Source organism: Saccostrea cucullata, unplaced genomic scaffold (genome assembly GCF_032062105.1).
Source record: "Saccostrea cucullata isolate Sc308-1 unplaced genomic scaffold, CSIRO_AGI_Scuc_v1 ctg923, whole genome shotgun sequence".
NCBI lineage: Eukaryota > Metazoa > Mollusca > Bivalvia > Ostreida > Ostreidae > Saccostrea > Saccostrea cuccullata.
The window spans coordinates 664,327-674,661 of NW_026936399.1; the positions used below are offsets into that span (position 1 = coordinate 664,327).

General features: G+C 35.0%; 1 long non-coding RNA gene across 1 annotated transcript; it reads right to left on the reverse strand.

Moving 5' to 3' along the window:
• Nucleotides 1-10,335, reverse strand: LOC134245508 (uncharacterized). The gene is made up of 3 exons (XR_009987447.1): nt 9,595-10,335; nt 716-799; nt 1-281 (listed from the first exon to the last, which is right to left on the reverse strand). It is a non-coding gene; the product is annotated as an uncharacterized LOC134245508 (long non-coding RNA).

The following is a 10,335-nucleotide window of genomic DNA, read 5'->3' on the forward strand; positions in this document are numbered from 1 at the left end:
CGAGTTTTGTCACTTCATTACATCACAATATGCAATATATCAGGACATGCCTCATTAACAAATTATAATAGCAGTCGTTAATTGTTTAAGTGGAAAAGTCCCGATTTCCTTGAGCAAGGGGCATTAGTAATAAGCCCAGCGGGGTTGACATGTCTTGAACATGTGTATAATCTTCCGTATCTGCCGTTATAAGGCAATATAACCCTGGGTCCCACAGAGCATTGCTTTGACAGACTGACGTATTTTGTACCTGAGGCCTGTGGATTTAGTACCATCGACACCTGGCGAAGAGATGAGAAAAAGATAAAAGTAATTTGTACTTGTAAGTGGTAAAAAAAGGAAAAATTTTGAGACAAATTTGATCAGATTGTCATTTTTTTCTCGACATAAGAATATATTTATATGAAGTATATATGATGTTGACTACAATTTTGGGTATCAATTGGAGTAATCTCTCATAATATGGGTAGAGCCTGACACTCCGTCAGATTTCTTACGAAGATAGGAATTATTAACTTATCTACATGATTTCATAGAAAAGATATGGAATACTCAGTTATCATACATCTAAAGTAAATGCTACTAAATGGACCTCGAGTCTAAAATCTAAATCAAATGGGCAGCTTGGTGCCACGAGAGAAAAGCACGTGAACAATAATAGTTTTTGTATGTTTATGTCAATTTAGATACAATAAGCATGTGTTTGTTTATTTACTCGGTTATGCTACTGTTCCCCAGGTGGCTAGCTATGTGTTATCCTTCAAGAACGGGGTCTTCAAGCACTGTTGTTGGCCCCCACCTGAGAAAACATCCAATATGTGTACAATGATCAAGGAAAAATAAACATATCCTAATGAAATGTACATTTCACACATAAACAAACAACGGTCACGATTAAAGGCAAATGAAATATCTTAGACGTATTGTTTTCTTTTCACATGGGCTTTGTTTTGTATCAATTCGGGTAAAGAAAATCAAAGGAAAGTTCACCGACCCAAGGGAATTGTATTAGACGTGAGTTTTATTGATTGCATGCAGTATACGATGGCGTGGTCAGAATCCCACAAAAATGCACGTGTCCAGTGCCAAAATGATGCCATCTTATCGCAAAAACCTCAGATCGTCACAGCTGCAGGAGAAATTAACGCGCCCCTGACCATCTGCGTGCGGAAGAAATCATTTTTACGACAAAATCGCGCTCCATGAGAAAAACTTACATCTGACATCTAATTAGCAGTCGTGCCCCGCGATTTTCTAACAGCCGCCCTTGCCTACAGGTGAGGCTGACCAATCCAGAAGGGCACCCTGACGCACATGTCGCGCAGGTGAAATCGGGTATTGATACAGTGGGCGGCATATTGCGTGTCGACAACGAACACAGCAGATGACCACTTGTGCGCTAGTTTTCCCATGCATACCAGCCCCAAGTAGACCATGTGTCATCCATATTTTGCCACCATTTTCTAATCTCTTTTGGCACTTGGTATTCGGGCATTTGACATATTGATCACATCTGTTTCGCCATATGGATATCAGATCGGTTCCATGAATATGTTTTTAGACTTGAAATTGTGTCTTTTATGTTATAATTCTCTCTGCAATACCTATACCAGATAAAGAGTACAGGCCTTTGAAGTAAAGAACAGACGTTTGGCTATTTTTATCGACTTCTTCTTGATGTAAGATTCCCATTTCCCCAAGACAAACAAATGCATATTTCGGAGTTGGTGTATCTCCTTTGCGGCATAAATCAATCATTTTGGACATGGCCAGTCAAAAGGGCATCAGTTATGCCAACTTTCAATCAGGCCGGATTCATGTATTTCTTCTTATTGATTTTATTGCTCAATCTTTTTCTGTTGTTTCCGTAAACATCGTTTTTTTTCGCTATAGGGTAAAGTCAATAGTTGTTTTTCTTTAATTTAGTTTATTGATTCATTTCTGTAGCATTTTTCGTAAATTTAACAAAAAAAGTCATGAAAGATTGAAGTTTAACGGTGTCATTTCACAACAATGAAAAAAAAAGAAAAGGGAAAAATAGATCCGTGCACACCTTATGTTATTTTTGATAAATAATATATGTCTTGAGAGTGCACTTGATAGTCATTACGACGAAACGCGACTTGATTGCAACTTATTTGACACAAGCAATCTGGCGAGTTTCGGCCCGTTTTAGATCAATCAATATACATGCTAATGTGCTAGGCCTTATTACACACCTGCACAACTGATGCGGCCCAGTACTTTCCGATACCTTTTGTTCTTAATCAATTTTCTATCAACCCCCGGGTTCATTAGTGGGTTTGAGACTTGTTTGGACAGAATATGAAAGTGGAACACCTGCAAGACTTTCATCAGCTGATATCGTCTATATGATTATGATTTCGTTACGACAATAAAAGATTACGGATATCTGGGAATATGACAGAGATTGGTGTTTGCAAATAGCCGTGATAACTGTTTGGTTTGAAAACTGACTTAAAAACAGAAAAGAAAGAAAAATTAAACGTTTACATGCATTCGAAGAACTACTAAATTACGACTGAGTTTTCATAGAATGCCATGGTGTGAAATCATTAAGGTCACTCATGAAAAAGATTACAAATTCCAGCTTAGAAATGTTGTTGTTGGGTATGTCAACAGGTTAATTCCTTTTTTATACGTTTTTACGATAAGACACTTTTGTCATGTTAGCCTGAGGTACCCCCTGCGTGTGATGTAACTTTCTGCAGGTGGACCGGAAACGCCATGGGTCTCAATAGGAAAGGAAACATGCTTATTTTAACCATGAAATAAGTAACATGCTTTGAAGTTTTTAACATTAAACAGTCGGACCATCTTGTATTGAAATTTTAGTATCAATCTATAATTCAAAATTTTATTTTTTGTATAGTTGAAGTAAAATTTAAAGAACAACTGTACTAATAAATAAGTGTTCGATGGTGGTATTCTAGGACCAGAATTTTTTTCCATGAGCTAATAGGTGATAATTTCGCGCTGAAAAGTCATTATTAATCGCCTATTACTTTCAAACTTAATATCTTCATAAACTTAAATACATGAATAGCATACGTATTTTTTTTTTTTATATATTCTGAAATTGAAGTAAGTTTCATTAAAAGACAAATGAAATTTTAAACTTGGAATAAGAAACAAAGTGGCAAAGATAGATAAAACAATATTACAGATCTGAAGCTATATATTTTTTAAGTAATTTCCTACTTCTAATGACTAGAGCAGATCTTTGCTATAGTTACATTAATTCCTTTTGCCTCCCCTCCAAATCAAACCAAAATTAAAATACAATTTGGCTCCCTTGCATGAATTTCAACAGTTTCTCAGAAGCTATCTTTAAAACAATTCCTGCTGATATTAAATATCCGTTGTTGCTAATTTTTTCATCAGCAATTTATCTTTTTTTTTTTCGTGGAAATTCAATAAAATTATCTTTTTTCTACTTTCTTCCTTCAGTCAATGGTGTTTCTCAGAAATATAGTAAAATCATTTTAAGTGACACACAAGTAAATGGTAAAAAGGAAACCGATTCATTTTGTATTTATTCAATGAAAGCAAACATTACAATATACATGTATATTAATATTCACAAGTAAGCAACAGAGTTTAAGCTTTTAAGATATCTAATATCGAATGCCAGATATTAGTTTAACTTGGATTGTTAAAAATTGGAGGCATATAGCTTCGATGAGCTAAAAGAATTGAGAACAACAATAAAATCGCGTCTCAGTCGAGTTTGACAATTTGTTATGAGTATTGTGACATATGGTTCAGTTGTTGTATGATTTTAATTCGGTAACATGATATATTTGTGAAACACTGATGCCCGCGTATGGCAGCTTATAGTGAAGACTGAAATTTCTTAAATGCAAGTTAAACTCCAAGGTCAAGGTCAAAAAGTAAAAATTGTTGGTACTCAATGGAGGTCTGTCAAGGAATAGACCCGTGAAATATGAAAGCCCTAATACTAATGGTTCAAAAGTCATGGTCAAGGTTAAAGTCTATTTAAGTGGGTCAAACTCTTCGGTCAATGTCAAAAGGCCAAAATTGTTGGTATCCAAGGAAATATCTTGTTACAAGGAATACATCTGTGAAATATGAAATCCCTAGTACTACAAAAGTTATGTTTAAGGTTATTTTTTTTAATGAGAACCAAACTCTACGATCAAGGTCGAAAGGTCAAATATTTTTTAAACCTATTGAAACGTCTTGTAACAAGAAATATATCCGTGAAATACTAATTCACTAGAAACAACGGTTCAAAAGTTATGATCAACATACCCCTATGATTAAGGCGTTATGGTACATCTTTCCTGTTCTTTAGAGCGAATAACAATACTTTAAAGATTTTAATAGTGGGCCAAACTTTAAAAAAAATTTAACCTTTATAGTCATAACTTTCGAACAATTATAAATATGGCTTTCATTTTTTCACAGATGTTCCATGTAACAAGACCTTCCTTTGAGTTCTAACAGTTTTGATATTTCGACCTTGACATTTGGAGTTTGACGTGCTTTTGAGAAACTACAACCCTCGCCATAAACTGCCATACGGAGGCATCAGTGTTTCACAAGCACATCTTGTTTTTGTCCTCCGCTTTCGCAAAAGCGAGGCCGGTGTAACGTTGAATTTTGACCCGGATTGAAAATTGACCCGGGGGTCATTTTTCAACGTTGAATAGTGAGATCAAATGAGTTGAATTTAGACCCTAGCCCATTGAAAACTGAGCCGGGTCGTGGAATTTTGATCATGAAACCGGTTCAAAATTCAACAGCATAAAAACACATATTTATGACTTGGTTTTCACAACTGTGATTAGGAAGGGTGGATCTGAGGATGCTTCCCCCCTTTTTTGCAAAGATAGACATAAATATAGGCATTGAACAATATGGAATTGGTTTAGACCCCCCTTTTCAACAGGCACGTTACAGTGTAGTCAAAGAAAGAAGAGTTAGTGTAGTGCTTAAAAAAGAAAAGAAATTGGATCCCACCCCCAAATGAAATTTTCGGGTTTGGACTACTAGTTTGGACAATGGACACTTCTCACCATCTTTGATACCAACAATTAAAACACGCACCGTCCCTGCAACTTCATTTGTTCTAAACAAATAAAAAAACAACTAAAACGCGCATTCCTCTTCAAAGAAACCAAGAGATAGAGAGAAAGAGGGTCCTAGAGTTTTTGTCGTAGGCGGGGAATGGTGTCAAAACCCCCTGAAATATTGACAAAAAAAACATACACAAAATAAATAAACGAAACAAACAAACAAACAAGCAAACAAAGAGGGAAACTAGCCAAACCCGAAGGGGATTTAATTTGACACCATTCCTAGCCTACGGCAAAAACTCTAGGGCCCTCTCTCTCTCTCTCTCTCTTGGTTTCTTTGAAGAGGAATGCCCTTTTTAGTTGTTTTTTTTAAGTTGTTTAGAACAAATGAAGTTTTTTAATTATTGGTATCTAAGATGGTGAGAAGAGTAGTTTCTAGTCCATCCAGACTCTAGCCCTTGTACTCATTTTCAAGGTTATGCTCCGAGATTCCCCGAGAATGATCAATTTTTAGGCTGAGACAGGCTACTGACAGAAAAGTTTGTTACACTGTTTTCACCAACCTTGTTTAAAGTCAGTTTTACTTACGTGTTATGGTCACTATATTGATCTTTTTTTTTACAAATATAACCTTTGATATATTGGATTCATTTTAACCGATGTCTTTCATTCTAATTTTGTGGCTATAATTTTTTTACTTTTTATACTAAATTGACTAGATAGGATTTCCAGGATTTTATGACTCTATTCATCATCGTAGTTTTGTAGTTATTTATGGATGCTATGGATTTTAGAAAGTATTGTTAAAAAATAAAGTTACCCTGCTTGAAAATAACAAAAATCGTGTACTGATCAAAACATACACGGGATGATAGGTTTATATCTCTTATTCTTGAAAAGGGAAAAATTGAAATCAAAATATAAATATAGAGATTTTGATGAATCCCGTAAAACACCTCCCAATTCAAAAAAAATGTTGAAACTCTGAGGTGGGGTCAATATTCAACTTGTTGAGGTCATAGGGATAAGAAAAAAAAATATCAAGCTGTTGAAAAATGACCCCGGGTATAAATTCAACGACTTTTGGTCTCCATTTTCAACGTTAAAAAAACACCCCCGTTCAAAGTTCAACATTGAAAAATGAACCTCGGGTCAATTTACAACTCGGGTCAATATTCAACGTTACACCGGAACATTAAATCTCATTTGTCTGTCCGTCCTTCACAAAAAATTTAACCTTGCGCATATCTTTTGAATGAGAAGAGATAGCGCTTTTACATTATACTTGTTTATTACCTTTGACAAGACCTTTCTAAATACACTATTATTTTTGACCTCGTGACCTTGACCTTGAAGTTGACCTACTTTAAAAAAATTAAATATTATTTCAAATTGGTCATATCTTTTGAATGAGATGAGATAGGGTTTTCGTATTAAAGATGTGTATTACCTGTGAAAAGACCTTTCTACATACACTTTGATTTTTGACCTTTTGACCTTGATGTTTGACCTACTTTTTCAAAAATTATAATTTTTCCTAGAAACTTTTGATTGAGAAGATACAGGGCTTTCATATTTGACATGTGCATTACCTGGGACAAGATATTTCCGAGCATACTATATCTTATCCCTTACCTTGACCTTCACGATTGACCTTATTTTCAAAAAAAAAAAAATCAGCTTCGGTGATTACTTCTGAATGACACATGATAGAACGTTAATATTTAAACAATATGATTATGTCATAAAGACATCTCATCCACAAAGACACCGAAAGCGGGGCACCACAATTCTTTGACTTTGCTTGTCTCTGTCAAGGTCCTATTTAAAAATTTGATCGCCCGAGATGGCCCTATCCAAATTATGATTTCAAGATACTTGAATCTACACTAAGCCAGATAGATTTCACGTGTTTCATTTTTTCTGGCCCAGTTTTTTTTTTTAAATAATCCCACTTTATTTTCTCATTCTTAATTATTTCTTAATTATCCCCCATCCCCTTGGAAGAGGACGTGGCTTTTCATTCGAGAAAACTTAATTCCCTTTATCCAGGGATACTTTGTGTCAAGTTTGATTGAAACTGGTCCAATCGTTTTGGAAAAGATGAAAAAGTGAAAAAAAAATACAAAGGATATCAACGAGGACGACAGCCAACGGATCAGAAAAGCTCATTAATTGATCCTTCAGCTCAGGTGAGCTAAAAATACGATATCAAAATAAGATTGACAGAATCCAATATCTTTGTTTTCTTAAAGTAATTTTAAAGAAATTCTCGCCATTTGAAAAAGAGGAGATATCAGTGTTTTATGATAAATGATTGTTTGCCTTGCTGTTGGCTTTCTTTGAGCCACCATTAAGGCGTTGTAGGAGTTCGTTTCTGTGAATTCATGTTGAGTTCAGATGAGATTTCATTTCTGCCGGACATGTATATATCGTTCTGCCACGCACTGAAAACAAAAGATCATACGATCGATTTTGTATAAATCACGGTTGTTTTCTAAATCACTGTTTCTTTCCATTCTGCAGGTGTTTAAAAGCTGTTTATTGATTCAGAATAGAATATCAGTCCTATGCTTCCGTCTGATATTATCAACGAAGGATGTGTGAATTTTTTCGTTTGTTTCAGGGGAAAATCAGGGAAAAAACTTTGGCACACGGATCTCAACCCGCGGCCGAAAGAGAGAGAAAAAACGGCACGTGCCACACGAAAGAGCCTTCGCTATGATAAAAGACAGGTGTGACGAAGCAAGAAATATACTCACACAATGAAAATCCAATATTTTGGGTTCTAATATATACTTAACGCATATTGACTTTGAGCGTCGAATTAACTTACAATAATCGTGGAATGAGAATTGTATGGTGTGCAAATGTTCAAGGGTTCATCAATTCTGCGACCAAAATCAATATAAGGCAGATGACACCTGCAATCAATGGATTTCTATCCAATCTCCCTGAAGTGTTCCAAAACGTTCATTAGTACAACCAAACGATGTCCATTACATTATTTTATTTGGAAAAAAGCTGCACGGTGTATCGATCTGAATTAAGAATCGTGTGAAAATTTCTTGGATAGCGATAGACTACGCCGCAAATGCTGAACGCGCAAATGTTCGAAATATAATTTTGCGTGAGTAGTTTTTGGAGTCTGTAAGAGACAAATCAATTAGATAACATGAGGCTATGCTAAAGCAGTTTGACACTTTTTCCCCTCAGCAAATAATTAAGGATACAGCAAAAAGCTCTCTGATTTAAATATTTGCCTGGGTTCGAATCATCCTATTTCACTTACTATGGACAGAAAATTCTAAGAGAAATTCAAATTAATTTAGAAATATCTTGCCTTTCCCAAAAATAAAAGTACTGTTTTCCCGTACTTCAAAAATTCTAACAATCAGTTTTGTTTTTATGGTCAAATATATTTCATGAAAACTATTTTTTCCGTTTAACTTGAGTAAAGATTGAGATAAAAATACTTTTTATTTCATAGTTCAAATGTATTTAAGCCAGGAGTGCCCTTTGTCATACACGGCACGACACAAGTATACAATATTTCCTACATGTGCGTATCTTTGTTTTCCATTCTGATTCGAGAGAGATGCTCGTATATCCGTCTAGAACAGATGGTATGTATATTTCTAACACCTGCAGCTCACTAAAGTACTTAAACGCCTTATTTGTCACGCTATATATGGCTACATATTAGTAACGTTATTTGAACATAGTGGTACATGCATGACTTTGTATATGTTGGCCAATTTAAGAGACAATCTAAGTACTTGAGTATATATGAGCGATAATTAATTAGAAAATACACAATTTATAAATTTCTTTGAATTTTAGTACTTTGTACTTGATATACATTTTTGTCTGCCCAGACCTGGGAAAACAATGTTAGTCAAGAGAGGGAAGAAATAGCTTCGTTAAAGCTTAAAATTCTGAGGATTTCGGATATTACTAACATTAAATATCGATGAAGCTTTGACTTGATTTCCGGTTTATTTGCAGCGCAGATTGTTTTGGGTTGAAAAGCATGAATTTCGATCTCTAATTATCTAAGTAACTTAATACGGACGTATACAGTTTGTAAATTAAACAAAAATGTAATTTAAAACCGAAATAACTATGATAATAAAATATATTTCCTTATTACTGATGCAGCTAAATTAATTAAACTGTGTGGACACATGCACAAGTGAGTACAATACTAATATTGATCAGTCTTTACACTTCCTGTTCGGTTTTAGTTCCAGTTAGTACGATTTACATCTGTTTTCGTATAATCGTTTTAATGTATATATTTTTTGTGATATTATTTTGAAAACACAATTAAATGTTTGGTGTAAATTAGGTGCCTGACATAGTTGTATGACACGGTGGCATTCCTATCAAAGTGAAACAAAATCGATCAATATTTCACTTCGAATACGTAAATCAGAACGAAATAACACCAGTGTCGAGCAATACGTAACAGTTCGATATAAATTAGTTGGTTAATCAATTCAAGCACCTTGGCGCTAATTAAACTCACTGTGCAAATGGCGTTTGTCAAAACGCATGCTTGACGAATGTCCATCTGATTTACGGCGCAAACTCCGTAAATGGACGCAGGTGCTTCCGGAATATGAGAGTTTGATGGCAAAGACACATTAACTTGCTGACATTATTACATTTTTGCGTTGGTTATTCAGGTTGACAAGAGTGGGAAATATAATTTGTGTGACTTCGTATTTCCAGTAAGCACTTCGAGCGATCCGAAACAGGAAGTCTGCAGCTTTTGAGCACTTCCTGTCGGTTTCAAGTTCAAAGTAGCTACAAGTAGAACTTGGGCTAAAATGTGAGCCAAAAGTATCCATGAGACATAATGACAAATTTTTCATGTGAAATATTTTTCTTTGAAGTGTCGTTTTGAAGGCGTCTTAATTGCAAGCTGCATAACATTGGACAACTTGTGTAAGGGTGCTTCAGACTTTGTAGTTGCTCACCATTCAGTAACTGAACAAGCTTCCTTAATTAACACAAAACAGTAATCCAGTCACTCATGACACATTCACACTATAGATAAGTAGGATATACTGTAAAAAAGCTGATTACAGAGGTGACGTGTCGCCGTGTAAAAGGACACGAAGCCAGAATTCACGGAAAAGGCATTGGATGAACGATATACTGTAGTATTTCACACGAAACTTTAAGACAATGAATGATATTTGTTATAATCATTGGAAGTTACATACAACATGACCTGCAAAATTAATGACATGTAACATGGGAA